Here is a 17655-nt window from a genome sequence, read left to right as displayed (position 1 = left end):
CCAATGATTATTATTAATATTTCAAGTTATTAAATAATTCCTGTGTGTGTCCCGATAATTCTCCAAATTAGGGTTTTATTGGCATTAGTGTTTTCCAAACCCTAATTAGCGTTTCCAACCCAAATACTAGCCCATTTATCAATTAGTTGGGCTTTTAGGTCAATTAGGGCTTTATTAGGCCTATTAGGCCCACTAGAATATCATTAAGCCCATTAGTCACATGCTTGGGCTTTTAGGTCCATTAAGCTTCATTGGGTCCATTAGGGCTTACAAGGCCCATTAGGGTTTCAAGCACCCCAAACCAATCAAACTCAACAATGCAAGCACACCGCCACCCGACGTGGCGGTCGGTGGCGGCAGGAGGCGGCAGCCACCACCCTACGGTGGTGGTTTGAGATTTCTATTATTATTTTGGCACTATTACAATGTACAACTTGATAATACGCACACACACACTAATAATAACACACACGCACACACATAACCACCTTGTGGTGGCTGGCGGCGGCAGATGGTGGCAGCCACCACCTCACGATGGTGGCAGTGGCTGTTCTTGGGAATTCCGGATAGACAAAACACACACAACAATAGAAAATACACCCACACACTTGCTTTTCCCGGAGCAGGAATACATCCACCCTCTTGGTGGCGTTGACGACGGCAGAATCACGGATAGGCAGCAGTGGTGGTGGCTCGCGTTGACAGCCGGCGGTTTCTCTTGATTCCCAACCAAGAAAACATACGTGCACACTCAAAAACATGATCTGAAGACCGAGACATCTCCAACTCAGCCACTACGGGTGGCAGGCGACGACTGGAACCCTAGAGACGGCGACCAACAGCGGCGGCGGCCCAAAACAGCAACCATAGGGCTGCTGGCGGCAACATCCGACGTACACAATGTTGATTCACCGAGAACATCGAAGGAGAGGTGACAGATAGGCTCACTAGCGTTTCCGATCACTCACGAATGTCGCAGCAACATTTTCAGCTCGGTCGTCGGTCTTGGCGGCCACCCCGGCTGTATACATCGGTTCTGGTAGCGGAGCTGCAACAGCGGCAATCCCCAGCGAAGCAGCGACGGATGAAAGAGTCTCAAAGGGTAGTGGCAGTTGGGGAAATCACGATCTAAGGTTAGGGTTATTTGGTTACACCCCTTTGACGAGAGGATGAGGGATCTGATATATCCCGTAACTCCAAACCAAGCTACACAGCCAAAAATACACTTTTGGTCCCTCCTCCCTATATTATTTCCAGCATCAATCTAAAATTTACCTTTTAAACCCTGATCCCATAAATTCCTTTCATAATAGATCCCTATATTACCAATAAGCCCCTTAAGCCTTCAAATCATTTCAATTTAAGTCCATTAATTACCAATTGCACCCTGACTTATGAAATCTTTTTCAACTTAAATCTCGAACTTACACTTTTAACCCCAAACTTCTAAAATTATAACAATTAACCCTCGAGACCAACACATTCCTATATCATTACGGATTTTTGGGCTACTATTAATTTATTAATTTGCTCATTTATTTATTTAATAAACGGGGTGTTACAACTCTCCCCCACTTAAATTAGATTTCATCCTCGAAATTATTCCTTACCATTCCTTACACGCTCAACCATTCTAGTAACATGGTCACGATCCTGGGCACACCCTAGTCTTCCCAGTGTAGCCGTGACTAATCTTCGCAAAGCTCTAAAATCCACAGATGAATGAATTCCTTGCAACAGAATCACATCTACTCCGTCTGAAATCTGTTGTCTTGAGATGGTCTGAATCCCTAACAGACCAGTCATATTGAATCATTATAGATGAACCCCGCGGTGGGTGACTTAGCATTACTCAACAATCTGTTACGCTTACCATACATGAGATCCTCAAATACCATTACTGCTGGAGACCCAAAACTGTCTGAAACACTAAACTGCCCGAAACACTAAATTGCCTGACACAACATGCTGCTACGTGGCTGCTTTCCAAAATATATTGAGACCTTCCTGGTCTCAATTCATCCGTCAGTCATCTGAAATACCGGGTTCCAGTCCAGTCGCTGAGCTAAAAGGGCTCCCACATAGTCGTCTCACACGACTTCTGAACGAATCCTTCTTTGGGGACTAGTTGCCACTAGTTATCGTGTCAATGAGGCTCTAACAACCTCCTGGTCTAATTGATCGTGTCCATGCATCGAATCCTGACGTCATAGAATCCTGACGTCACCAACCCAAGGCTAAAAATGATTGCTATATGACCATTGGTAGCCTTATGTCATGAATGACCTTAAGCGGTCCACTACTTCCTTGCTCTCTTAGCTGTAGTGACGCTTCTACAGTCTTATCACTGGCTTAACCAAGTCTAATCCGTCTGGGTAATTCCGAAATCGAATCCGTGGATTTCCATATCCTCACTGCTACACCCGCACTGGTGGGTACTACTATTCTTTCCACATCCTAACAACGCACTCACGCTATATACCAACCTAGTGAATGCTATGGCTACACCCGCAGACTTACACCACTCTATCAGTATCTGGCTGCTAGTGAATACTACGGCTACACCCACAGACTTACAACACCCTCCATACTGGATCGAACACGCGTTTGACCCGCACTCAACTGAACTCATGTCCTGACTGGAATCCCCTACCTGATTCCCTAAGGCATGCTAGCAAACATTACGGGAAGGCAATCTCCTTATTGGCAAGTTTTTCCGAACTTCCATCTCACACTATCCTCAAACCATACAACTGCTTGGGCTGTCTTCCTTCCAGACAAGGATGCGAAACTTGTCCCAGTTTCAAAACTGCTCCTACTTCTGAATCCTTGGATGATTCTCCCCCACTTAGCTTCAACTAACATTCCACAACACATAATACTGGAAGGATTCTCAATCCTTCTTACCACCTATGACCAATGTGCTAGAAACCACGCTTACCATTGCTAGTGTTTCAACACCAGCTAATCCAAATGATCACACCACCTCCAAGACCCCGAATAAATCTCCGGTAATAACCTGCTAGACTTAGGAAGCTCCGAATCTCAATTGGAGACCTCAGAATCTCCCACTACATCACGGCCTCTATCTTGGCCGGATCGACTAGAATACCCTTCTGATTGACAAGGTGCCCAAGAAATTGCACCTCGCGCAACCAGAACTCACATTTGGAGTACCTTGCAAAAAGTCTCTCCCTCCTCAAATTCTCTAGTACCTCTCCCAGGTGCTTCTCGCGCTGCTCTTCAGTCTTAGAATAAACTAAGATGACGTTGTACTCTCCCAATCCTGCAAGTGTTGCGTCGAATCTGGTCCTGCTGGTCTCTCGAAAGCTAATCCTAAATCTAGGGTCTCCTCCCTAGACCCTTCAATATAAGAAACTGATCTGGTTCCCTCTTACCAATGTGCTCCAAGTCCATATCCCGTTCTCAAGCTCTATAAGTCATATCATTCAGGGTCTTGCACCCCGAGATACTTACAATCTCCCTGCTATCATTCTACAGTATGTTCTGATAACTTAACTTCTTTATTTCCTCATATGCTGCATACTGTGGTACCATATAAGCTCTTTCCCAAGACTTGGAAGTGATCTCTGCCACCGTCTCAGTCGTCTGGTGGAGATCTAACAACTCTTGTGCCAACTACTGCGTCTCTATCTCCTGGGCACACTCTGCCCATAATCTGGTCTAAAAGTCATCCCATGACATAGCATTAACCGCATCATCACTCAACTCACTACCAACCTCTTCCTATCAATCACGTGCTCTGTACTTCAGGAGACAGGAAGTAAATCGGATCTTGTCCCCTTTTCGAGACAACAGCTGGTACTGAAAGCGTTGGTGACATCTACCAAGCATCTGCTGCTAGCAATGGGGTCCTTAACCCCCTGACAATCTGAAGCTTCATAAAATCTGAATTCCCAAAACATCAACGTACGGGTCCCTATCATGACTGCTATCTCAATACAGAATGTACTTGGTCTCTCATCACAATCTCTATAATGCCCTCCTTGATCATACTGAGGATCACAGGAGTCTAGTCACTGATACTGCACGTAATCTCAGATGGAATGAACTCCCTCATCTGATCATCGAGCTGCTCGGCTACAGAGTCTGAGCCTGATCCCTTGTCGACACCAGAACTACCATCTGGTCTACCACGTTGCGTCACTATACTCGGTAATATACCATCACTAACATCACAATACTCATCAGAACTCGAGGGATCTCACACACTACAAGTTCCCTAGTCTTATCTCAGCCTTCCTTGATTTGAGTATGGATCCTCTGCTTTTAGTAGTACGGGCCCATAACACCTTCCACATCTATTCGTACTTTCCTCAAGAACTGCCTTGACTCCACCAAGTCCCTTCTACTTCTACTGCTCTCTGCTACTCTCATCCTAGGCTTGCCCTAGGTTAATCACCAACTCACTCTCCTCCATCAGCTGCATAAGAAGTCCCTGCTTTCTTCCCCTAACTAGTTCGCGAATACTATTACATATTACTCAGACTAGATAATACTTCGAATGAGAGATCCTACCCTACAACGGTTGGACTCAAACAAGAGCTGCGAAATAGAGCTAGACCTAACCTTCTGAAATTATTTAGTCCTTACAATATGTAACTTAACATATTCGTTTACTAGTTAGTGAAAGACAACTAGAACTCCTATAAGTGCAAAGCAAGCAGCATTCGGGCATTCAGTACACATAATCAAGCATATACTACTCAGACTATCATCCTGACTATTCTGTACTAGCATGCAGTTCTTATAAAGTTGAATCACATATAACAGGAACATAAGGCATCATTCCTAGGTCCTTAGTCCTAATTTAGCATGCTGTTCTAATAAAGCTGATAATCATAACATAACACAAACTTGTATGGGTAATTTGGGAGTACTTACTTGAGCTCGGCTGATTGCATGCACCACACCCTTTTTCTCTTTTCAAAGTTCTTTTGTTTCTAAAAATTCTTTTCGCTTTTCTAAAACTCTTTTCTTTCGAAAACTTTATACCACTTCCTTAGTTTGAGTTCAGATACACTTGGAAGTGTGCCTGAATCCCTCAAACCAAGGCTCTGATACCAACTTGAAACATCCCGAAAATACAAGCCAAAAATTTCGTTTTCAAAATCATTTATCAAACGTAAATCTCATTGCCATAGAATAAAACCGTAAAACAAGTATTTCAAAACTCATAATATCTGATAACAAATAACAGTCTCATAATAAAATCAGAGTAAACTCCCAGGCTGATCACGGTGGTGTATGCAATGCCATTAGCTCGAGCCCTTCCCTTTACTAGCTGAAGTACCTGAAACCAAAACTGAAACTATAAGCACGAAGCTTAGTGAGCTCCCCCAAACTACCACATACCATGCAATAAAAAATAAAGCACATACTGGGCCTTGTCCACTGCATCGGACCGAAGTCCGGAACTGACTAGGGCCTTGCCTATTGCATCGGACCGAAGTACAGAACTAACTAGGGCCTTGCCCACGGCATCAGACCGATGTCCAGAACTAACTAGGGCGTCGCCCTCTGCATCAGACCGGAGTTCAGAACTGACTAGGGCCTTGCCCACTGGATCGGACCGAAGTCCGAAACTGACTAGGGCCTCGCCCTATGCATCGGACCGGAGTCCGGAACTGACTGAACATAGCATAACATAATCATAACATATAACAATGGCACATATACTGCATACTGCATCGGACCGCAGCCCGGAACACATAACACATAGACATGCCTGAATCACAAAGACATCAAGCATACTGAACTACTGCTATCTAAACGGGCCGCCATTGTGGTCGTAGACCTGTTCCTACTGGAAGGAAACTCACCTCACACTGCTGAAGTCTCGCTGACAAAACCCTAGCTACTGGATGACAGATTCCCGAATCTGTCAATTATCAAAATAACACCCAATTTATAATTGGGTCCCAACACATAACGATAAATACATACTTGGATAATTACTACATTACCCCAAGGTTGGCTTTATTCAAGCCCAAGGCCCAATCCATAGGCCCAAAGTCAACTAGGAATCAAGCCCAACATATGGCCTAATTTTCCAAATTGGGCCCAAACCTTTGCATGGTCCCATTCTAAGGCCCAACCAAAAGTCCAGTCCATCATTTGGTATTTTTAATTGCCCAATATCTCATAATCACAAAGGCCCAAACTATGGCCCAATTTTCCAAATTGGGCCCAAACCCTCATATGGGTCTTACCCTAAGCCCATCAACATATTCTAGTCCATAAGATTATTCTTGGATGGCCCATTAATAATCCAATTACCAATTCCCAATGGAAAGGCCCAACACAAGCCCCAAGTGAAATTAGGGTTTCACATAAAATGACAATTAGGGTTAAGTGTTTCTCACTTAACCTACTAAGGACTTAATCCACTAATGACTTAATCCATTAAGTCCATTATTGCTTAGATTAATTTCTGCCAATGATTATTATTAATATTTCAAGTTATTAAATAATTCTTGTGTATGTCCCGATAATTCTTGAAATTAGTGTTTTATTGGCATTAGGGTTTTCCAAACCCTAATTAGGGTTTCCAACCCAAATACTAGCCTATTTATCAATTTGTTGGGCTTTTAGGTCAATTAGGGCTTCATTGGGCCTATTAGGCCCACTAGAATATCATTAAGCCCATTAGTCACATGCTTGGGCTTTTAGGTCCATTAAGCTTCATTGGGTCCATTAGGGATTACAAGGCCCATTAGGGTTTCAAGCACCCCAAACCAATCAAACTCAACAATGCAAGCACACCGCCACCCGACGTGGCGGTCGGTGGCGGCATGAGGTGACAGCCACCACCCTACGGTGGTGGTTTGAGATTTCTATTATTATTTTGGCACCATTACAATGTACCACTTGATAATACACACACACACACTAATAATAACACACACGCACACACATAACCACCTTGTGGTGGCCGGCGGCGGCATATGGTGGCAGCCACCACCTCACGATGGTGGCGGTGGCTATTCTTGGGAATTCCGGCTAGACAAAACACACACAACAATAGAAAATACACCCACACGCTTGCTTTTACCGGAGCAGGAACACATCCACCCTCTCGGTGGCGTTGACGACGGCAAAATCACGGAGAGGCAGAAGTGGTGGTGGTTCGCGTTGACAGCCGGCGGTTTCTCTTGATTCCCAATCAAGCAAACGTACGTGCACACTCAAAAACATGATCTGAAGACCGAGACATCTCCAACCACTACGGGTGGCAGGCGCGACTGGAACCCTAGAGACGGCGACCAACAGCGGTGGCGGCCCAAAACGGCAACCATAGGGCTGCTGGCGGCAGCATCCGACATATACAACGTTGATTCACCGAGAACAGCGAATGAGAGGACAACAAATATTTTCAATTTAAGTCCATTAATTACCAATTGCACCCTGACTTCTGAAATCTTTTTCAACTTAAATCCCGAACTTACACTTTTAACCCCCAACTTCTAAAATTATAACAATTAACCCTCGAGACCAACACCTTCCTATATCATTATGGATTTTAGGGCTACTATTAATTTATTAATTTGCTCATTTATTTATTTAATAAACGGGGTGTTACAAGTCAGAAATCTTTGAAAAAGTCCAAAGAGTTTAAGCAGGAACTGGAGTATCAGTTGGGCAGGAAAATCAAGATGCTTCGATCCGATTGAGGTGGAGAGTACCTTAGTCTTGAATTCCACGACTACCACAAGGAATGTGGAATCGTTTCGCAATTGACGCTACCTAGGACACCACAGTTGAATGGTGTGGCTGAGAGGCGCAATCGAACCTTGCTCGACATGGTTCGTTCCATGATGCGTCGTGCTTCACTACCTATCTCATTCTTGGGGTATACCTTAGAGTCTGCCGCCCATATACTTAACTTAGTCCCTTCAAAGAATGTTGCCAAAACACCTTACGAGATGTGGACATGGAAAGCTCCCTTGTTGGCACATATCAAGGTTTGGGGTTGCAATGCTTTCGTAAAATTAGAGACTCACGACAAGCTCAAACCTCGTAGTGAGCGGTGTATTTTCATCGGCTACCCGCAGAAGTCCTTTGGTTATCTCTTCTATAGACCGAGTGACAATATTGTCTTCGTTGTTAGGAGAGGGGTTTTCCGAGAACGAGAACTCATAAGCGAATGTGACAGTGGGAGGAAAATCGATCTTGAAGAGCTTCAAGAATCGAACGATGAAGGAACCTCTGACACTGGCGCTCAACTTGAGGAGGAAACTCCTGTTGAATAGATTCACGAGTCCTTACCTCTTAGACATTCCAGTAGAGTTAGTGTTCCGCCTGTGTTATATGGTTTTCATATAACAAGTGAGGGTGATACGTTTATTAGTGATAGTACACTAGTAAATTTGGATTAACCTAACAGCTAGAAGGAAGCCATGGTAGGCCTGGAGTCTACGAAATGGAAAGAGGCTATGGACAGCGAGATTCAGTCCATGTATGACAACCAAGTTTGGAATTTGGTTAACAATGTGCCAGGTCTTAATACGATTGGGTGTAAGTGGATCTTCAAGAAGAAGACCGGCATGGATAGGAAAGTACACATTTATAAGGGGCGATTGGTTGCGAAGGGCTTTACTCAAACTCCTGGAGTTGACTATGATGAGACCTTCTCACCAGTTGTGAAGATAAAGTCTATTAGGGTGATGCTAGCCATTGCTGCATTTCACGACTATGAAATATGGCAGAAGGACATCAAAACCGCTTTCCTTAATGGGAAGTTGGCAGAGGATATTTACATGAGTCAGCCAGAGGGTTTAACTATTTAAATATTATGGTTTAACTATTTAAATTCTCAAAAACTAAACTTTTAATTTCAATTTTAAACTATGAAACCAAAAGGTGTAATTTAAAATTTTTTCAAAATTACTAGGTTAAATATTTGAATCAAAATAATTCCATATTATCCATATTTAACAAAATCCAACAATTTTGATAAGGATATCTCATACCAATCATAAAAATCGATTTTAGGCAATAAAAATGAGTTTTGGTAATTATCCTAATAAAAAACTGGCCAAAAAATCGAAAATCTCGGCACTAGATCACTGGATTCATCAAGTCCACTATGGAACTCGTCGAGTCCATACATGGACTCGTCGAGTCCATACATGGACTCGTCGAATAGGCCCTATCAGACAACAAATGTTCGACCTTTTGATCCTTTGGTAGTTCACTTTTGCATCTATTCAATAGAGAAATAACCTGGCTTTGATACCACTGTTGGGTTTTGAACATAACATCATTCCTATGGTGTACAAGCAACCCTAATTGCTTTGGATCTAAGTTTTTCTCAATTAAACATACAACTATGAATACAAAAGCAATAACCCTGTGACTAGCATACATATTTTGAAATTGACATATGTTTAGGGTTAGAAACTTTTCCTCTCTTGTTATGTAGCAATAACAAGTTTAATCCTTCTTAATCTTGAGTTCTATAAGCCTAGTGCCCCATGTGTTGCACCTCTAATAGAGCCACAAACACCCAGTGCAACAAGATGGCTTAGGAGAGAAGGATTTTCGGCTAGGGTTTCTTTCTAGAGTGGTTAGGCTGAAAATCCCCTTGTATGGGGTCCTACATATAGTTGTGGCTGCTAGGGTTTTCAGGTGGAAACCCTAATACCTAACTTAGGCAACACGAAGCCCATGAACTCCTTACTTTAGAGCCCATGGATGAAATATATAGGGCTTCACTATAGGATTTCGCTCACTCCACTCTATGGAGTCCATCAGCCCATTTATACAACTATCAATGATTTGCATAACAGTCCCCTAATTATTAATCAGTTCCTTTTAATCCCAAAAATAATACTTGATTAATTTCTGATTAATTACTAATTAATAATATGATTTCCAAATAATATAGTAATCTTGTAATATATTAATAAAACCATTTTGAGTACCAATTTATTAATCATATAATAAATTCTACTCTCTTTCCTCTAGTCATCCTATCAAGTTGCATTAGTGAAGGCAATCCAAAAGAACCATGATCATAATCAAATCAAGTACATACTAAAAATAGTTATGGGCTTAGACACCTAATCCAATAGGAAGCGCCCCTGAGCAGCAAGGATCCTGAAGCCAAAGTCTTCATAGGATCCTCAATACCCGAGAAAATTAAGCAAGACCTGTTAAAATTCCTTCGAACCAGAAGCAAGATGTTTGCATGGAAACAGGAAGAAATAACAGGTATAGACAAGAGTATTATCACTCACAAACTTAATATTGATCCTTCTTTCAGACCGATACATCAAAAGAGAAGGAAGTTCGCACTATTGCCTCATGATGTTTTCGGTTTTGGTATCACTTATTAAAGGGGTTTTCGATTTTGTGTTACCCATTAAAGGCTGATTTCGGTCCTAGGCAAACCGAAATCACTAGTTTGGTGGGGTACTAGGCTGAAAATTATAAAGCAAATTTTAATACATGATTTATGTTCCAACTATTTGACTTATCTTGACTTGTTATAACTTGTTGAATTTTAAAGGTTTATTACAAACATAGTTTTCAAGGTATATATATACATATTTACTTATAAAAATAATTCCCTTTTGGATTTCACAATTTTTGTGCAACAATTACGTTGTGAATTCACTTATACACGGTTACAATTTAAACCTTGCTTGTTCCAAAATTTTCCAGTTTTCACATCATCCTCCAGTTAGAGGGAATTTCATCCCGAAATTTGCATCTTGGACGGGTTCTTGCAACTAGTGGAAAAGTTGTGTGTATTTCTATTTCATTTGATCTTCTCGTTCCCAAGTGAATTTGGGTCCTCGCTTGGCGTTCCAGCAGACCTTCACTGTTTGTATTCGGCTTTGTTTCGTTATCTTGATCTCCTTGTGCATGATTTCCATAGGTTCCTATATGAAGTGTAGACTCTCGTTTACCTCGATTTCGTCGAGTGGGACTACAAGAGTCTCGTCGGACAGACACCTCTTTAGGTTTGACATGTGGAAGGTGGGATGTACGTTACTAAGTTCTTGTGGTAGTCGGAGTTTGTAAGCTACCGGGCCGATTCTATCAAGGATCTCGAATGGCCTGGTATACCATGGAGTTAGCTTTCCACGTTTGCCAAAACGTATCATTCCCTTCCAGGGTGAGACCTTCAATAGAACGTGGTCACCGACCTGGAATTCCAAGGGTTTTCGTCACTTATCAGCATAGCTCTTTTGCCCAACCCGGGATGCCTTTAATCGTTCACGAATATGGACGATCTTTATTGTAGTTTCTCGTATGATCTCTTGTCCATTTAGAGAGCTATCAGGCACTTGCCTCTTTTCCAGTTGTTTTTCACCCACTTCAGCCCAACACAGAGGGGATATGCACTTGCGCCCGTAAAGGGCTTCGAATGGTGAAACTTTGATGCTAGTGTGATAACTGTTATTGTAGGAGAATTCGATGAGTGTTACACATGGACTCGTCGAGTCCCCCCCCATGGACTCAGCGAGTTCACTCAGAAGATTTCACATTTTTGAGTTTTTCCAACAAGTTTGCATTAAATATCAATAAAAAAAGCCTAGGCTCTAATACCACTGAAGGGTTTTGAGCATTCTAACACTCCTAAGGTGTACATGCAACCCTAGAAACCTTGGATCTATGTTTTACTAAGATACATGAAAATTTGATTTTCCAAGGTTCTTAACCTAACTAGCATGGCATGGGGAACTTTTAAACATAATAGCTAGTAGAGGAACATACATTTTGGTGTTTGGATTCCTTGAGAACCTTGTGAGCCTAGGACTTCAAGTGTGATGCCTCAAATGTCTCACACGACACCACAACACTTGGAATAACCTTGAGAGAAGTTCACTTACACTCAAAATTCGGCTAGCCCTCTTGTACTTGCTTGTAGTGCCAATTTTGCTAGTCATGGGGTCTTTATATAATTGTGTCACAAGTAGGGTTACACCATGTAAACCCTAATTGTCATGGATTTCCATATTCCATGATCCATGGGTTTGTAACCTCCATGAACTATCCATGGAGCACCTTATGGGTTTTAGCCCAATCCACACAAACCATGGATCATTAGTCCACTATACAAGAATAGATGATTTACACAATCAACCCCATATATTTAATTAGTCTCCTTTTGATCACTTAATTAATTCCAAATTAATTCTTCATCAATACTAATTAAATAATATTATTAATATATTAGAACTTATAATATATTAATAAACCTTAAGTGTTATTTCTCTCATTTTAGTCTATCCAAATTCATGATGCCATGCAACCCAAATGGAGCATGCCAAATCGGGTCAAGTACATACCAGAAATAGTTATCGACTTAGACACCTTATCCAATAGTCTCCCACTTGGATAAGTCTAATAACTATAACTGCAAGTATGACTTCAGGAACCGATTAGCAATCGTAGCTCTTTCAAGGTCTCTCGGAACTGAGAAGATGATGATGTGCCATTTAAGATAAGTAATCATATAACCCTCTGTTCTAGATATCAGCTGGACAAATACATGGAACACTGTCTTACTTTTTGTCTTGCAGTTGTTTCCCGATTTCCGATTTGTTTGACAAAGAACTTAATCGAACACATTAATTTAGTTCTGACCGGGCCCAGTACATAGGTCAAAACACAATCATCGAGGGGCCCAGATATCACTTCTAATCTAAGAAGGAACATATAAACTTCGACTCATATGCTTGTTCTACTACTTGTTGAATTATACACAAAGGTACGTTTTATAACATCGAGTTACCAATGTGTTTTTGTACAATCAATGCATAACCAACTCATAGGCAACAAGTCATATCCCTAGGTTTGAAGACTTACATGATATTATGGTCTCACGATCACTCGAGATAAATTCCATGAAGTGATACTATAACACTTGATTCCTGGTATGCCTTTTTTTCAAATGTTTTGTGTTTTCTCTGGGACTCGACGAGTTGGAGGATCAAATCGTCGAGTAGGATCGTGACTCGCGGACATTTTAAGTGACCTACTTGACGAGTCTTGGAGGGTTTGCACCCTATATAAACACCTTAACTCAGCCTCCCTTGTCCCTAACACTCCCCTAGAGCTGTATATCGAAACTCTAGCCGTTTGTGTGTGTGTTGAACCCATTTTGGTGTTCTTGGTTGGTTTGTGAAGCTTGGAAGGAAAGAGGAAGCTTGGGATTTCGAGTTGGGACTTGTGGAGCCAGAGATCTTACCCTATTTTCAGCCTCATCAAGGTAAATGCCTCTGTCTTGACTTATCTATGTGCATATTCATCTTTGGAATTGGGATTCTTAGGGCTTTCTAAGCCATTTTCGGATTATGAAGGGTTGAGTGGGGATTGACCTCAGATCTGGGCCTTAAGAGGGGTCTCATGGCATAAAGGTGCCAACTTTAGGGCCATGAGAGCCCCATGCACATTATAGAGCACTTTCTATCGACTTTTGAGATATAAACCCCATGAATGTGCATCAAGCTTGGAACTTTACGTATAAAATGGACATTAGGAGGCCAGATCTATGGTTTTGGTGTGTTAAATCCCATTTAGATCAACTGTATAAAAATGGTCAAGGTTGGACTCGGCGATTCGTTCTTGGGACTCGGCGATTCGGTGCGCTTTCAACCATCCTAAACCCTTCTGTGATGGTCAGTTGTTAGAAAAGGGAGTCCAATAGCTGTTTAGACGTGTTGGGAGCCCTGGAGTTCATAGGACTCGACGAGTGCTAGAACAGACTCGGTGAGTCCAAGGCAATCTCCCAACTCTAGAAGATGAACTCGACGAGTTGTTCATACAACTCGGCGAGTCATAGACTGGACGTGTTCATATGAGGGAGATGAACTCGACGAGTTCAAGAAGGAACTCGGCGCGTCGGATGAAGGTGGTCCCGAAGGTTTGAATGAAGGGTAACCCGTCGAGTTCTTGATAGGCTCGACGAGTGGAGTCGGGGATTTGATCGGGTTCGTGGCGTATGGACTCGGCGAGTTGGAGTACCAAGTCGGCGAGTCAGGTCAATTGGGTGTTGACTTTGACCAAGGTTGACTTTGACCGGTTATGGTATGGGCTCTGGCTAGGGCCATATGTTCTGTTTGATGACTTGAGGATTGTCGTGTAGGGATTGAGGAGTCGAGGAGAGCCGAACTTCACGCAGAGGACAGTTCAGATGCTACACGACATCAAGGTGAGTTACCTTCCAGTAGCAGTGGGTCTATGACCACAATGCCAGCCCACCAGTAGGAGTTGTATGTTAGATGATTGTCTTTGTGATATCATATAGGTTTGTTACTACCTGATATGTTATATGCTGGCATGATATGTTATATGTGACAGTAGTAGAGCTCGGTTGTTAGGACCGAAGGGTAGGTCAGACACCCCAGATATGTATGACGGTATGTGATGATATGTTTATATGCTGGCATGATATGTTATATGTGATAGTGGTAGTACGAGGGGAATAGCCCCCAAATTCGGTTGTTAGGACCGAAGGGCAGTTTGGACACCCCAGATATGTCTGATAGCATGTTTATATTATGATATATGCGATAGTAGCAGTAGGGGGTGGAATAGTCCCTGAGATCCGGTTGTTAGGACCGATGGGTAGGTTAGCACCCCAAAACAGCTTGACATGGGTAGGTCAGCACCCCAGAACGGCTTGACACAGGTAGGTCAGCACCCCAGAACGGCTTGAAACGGGTAGGTCGACACCCCAGAATTTCCCGACAGTATGTATGCTTTGTGATTGTATGGTATGTGGTATGATGGGGGGACTCACTAAGCTTTGTGCTTACAGTTTCAGTTTTGGTTCAGGTACCTCTTCGTCCAAGGGGAAGGAGCCGGCGGTGTAGCAGCATCACACACACGCATATATGATTTCTGCTTAGAGTTCTCTGGGATTGTACTCTGATATTTTATTACATTATGAGGATATGGTTTTGAGACATGATACTACGGTTTTATGTATTGATATGATTTTAGCAATGTTTTGACAAGTTATTTTATAAACCAGTAAATTTAAAAATGAAATTTTTGGCCTCGATTTTTGGGATGTAACAGATACCAGTGAGCGTGGGTTGAATCCAATACTCAGAACTTATGAGCAATCATGAGTGTTGTAGCACCACTTTGCTATGTCCAACAACTTAGACATCTACAAGCCAACTCACGACAGTCTTGATTCATATCTACTTCCAACATATGACTGTGGAGAATTTGAATAATATGATATACCATAACATAATTATTCTGGAAGTCAAAACATGCAAAATGAAATTATAGTAAATGATTGACAAAAGATAGCAACACTTTACTCATAAATAAACAACAACTTTTATTCATCATCAAATGTCAATTACACTTTACAAATTTCGAAGATAACTAACTACTAAAACTAATATCATCCTTCAGCCATATGCGCCTCACATGCTGGAGATGCTTAACCCTACCCAGTCCCTTCGATGTGTCTGGATCTCCCGTGATCCCTTGGATCCTTAGCTAAGGCAACTGCACTTTCACTATCATAGAAAATTTCCATAGTCTCCTTTATAGCTGGTACAACTCCAAGGTCTCCAATGAAGTTCTTTAGCCATATAGCCTCCTTTGCTGCCTCGCTTTCCGCTATATACTCTGATTCGCAGGATGAATCAGCCACTGCCTCTTGCTTGGAACTTTTCCAAGTTATTGCTCCTCCATTTAAGGTAAAGACCCAGCCTGACTGAGAGCGGAAATTATCCCTATCAGTCTGGAAGCTAGCATCACTATACCTTACTACTCTCAAGTTATCACTCCCACCGAGGATAAGGACCCAGTCCTTAGTCCTCCGAAGGTACTTGAGAATGTTCTTCACCGTAGTCCAGTGAGCCTTGCCAGGGTTCCCCTGATATTTGCTAACCATGCTCAATGCGAAGGCCACATCAGGACGAGTACAAGTCATAGCATACATGATCGAGCCTACAGCGGAAGCATACGGAACTCGACTCATCTCAGCTATCTCATCCTCTATACTCGGACTCTGAGTCTTACTCAGTCTGGTGTTACTCTGGATCGGTAACTCTCCTTTCTTGGAATTATGCATGCTGAACCTATTCAGAACCTTATCCAAGTAGGTACTCTAACTAAGTCCAATTAGTCTTTTACTCCTGTCTCTTAAAATTCTTATCCCTAGGATATAGGCAGCTTCTCCAAGGTCCTTCATAGCGAAACACTTCCCAAGCCAGGACATAACCTCCTGCAAAGTTGGGATGTCATTTCCCATGAGTAATATGTCATCCACAAACAATACCAAAAAGCTAACTATACTCCCACTAGCCTTGACATATACACAAGATTCATCTTCACTCCTCGGAAAGCCAAACTCTTTGACTTTCTCATCGAAACAAAGATTCCATCTGCGAGGTGCTTGTTTCAATCTATATATGGATTTCTCAAGCTTACACACTCTATTACGGTATTCTGTGCTGACAAAACCCTCCGCCTGACTCATGTAAACATCCTCAGCCAACTTTCCATTAAGGAAAGCGGTTTTCACATCCATCTGCCATATTTCATAATCATGAAATGCAACAATGGCTAACATAACCCTAATGGACTTAATCTTTGCAACTGGTGAAAAGGTCTCATCATAATTAACTCCTGGAGTTTGAGAAAAGCCCTTTGCAACCAATCTAGCCTTAAAAGTGTGTACATTACCATCCATGTCGGTCTTCTTCTTGAAGATCCATTGGCACCCAACTGTCTTACTACCTGGTACATTGTTAACCAAGTTCCGAACATGATTGTCATTCATGGACTGTATCTCGCTGTCCATAGCCTCTTTCCATTTAGCAGCCTCAGGGCCTGCCATGGTTTCCGTGTAGCTGTTAGCTTCATCCAGACCAATCAGTGTGTTATCAGTGATAAGTGTATCACCTTCCGCAGTAATATGGAAACCATAGTAATGCTCAGGTGCATTCCTAACTCTCGTGGAACGTCTCAGAGGTACAGACGCTTCTGTCGGATCAATAGGAGTTTCCTCCTCAGGTTGATTGCTAGGGTTTGCGGTTCCTTCACCATTTGACTCTTGAATTTCTTCAAGGTCAATTTGCCTCCCACTGTTTCCTTGGCTTATGAACTATCTCTCTCTCGAAAGACTCCCCTCCTTGCTACAAAGACCACATTATCATTGGGTCTGTAGAAGAGGTAACCGAAGGATTTTTGTGAATAGCCGATGAAAATACACCTCTCACTTTTTGGTTCGAGCTTATCGAGAGTCTCGTACATCACGAAAGCCTCGCAACCCCAAATCTTGAAGTGGTCCAGATTTGGAACTTTTCCATTCCACGTCTCATTAGGTGTTTTGGCAACCTTTTTGGTAGGGACTAGATTAAGAATATTGGCGGCAGTCTCTAAGGCATACCCCCAAAATGAGATTGGTAGCGAAGCTCGACTCATCATGGAACGAACCATGTCCAACAAGCTCCGATTACGCCTCTCATCCACAGCATTAAGCTGTGGTGTCCTGGGAGGTGTCAATTGTGAGACAATCCCACATTTCTTAAGATAGTCAAGGAACTTTGTACTAAGATACTTACCATCTCGATCAGATCGAAGCATCTTAATGTTCTTGCCCAATTGATTCTGCACTTCCTTCTTAAACTCTTTGAACTTTTCAAA

The sequence above is a fragment of the Lactuca virosa genome, chromosome 2 (genome assembly GCF_052849685.1).
Source record: "Lactuca virosa cultivar CGN04683 chromosome 2, Lactuca_virosa_CGN04683_v6, whole genome shotgun sequence".
In the NCBI taxonomy this organism is placed as follows: domain Eukaryota; kingdom Viridiplantae; phylum Streptophyta; class Magnoliopsida; order Asterales; family Asteraceae; genus Lactuca; species Lactuca virosa.
The sequence above is the reverse complement of the archived record's forward strand: the minus strand, read 5'-3'. Positions refer to the sequence as shown.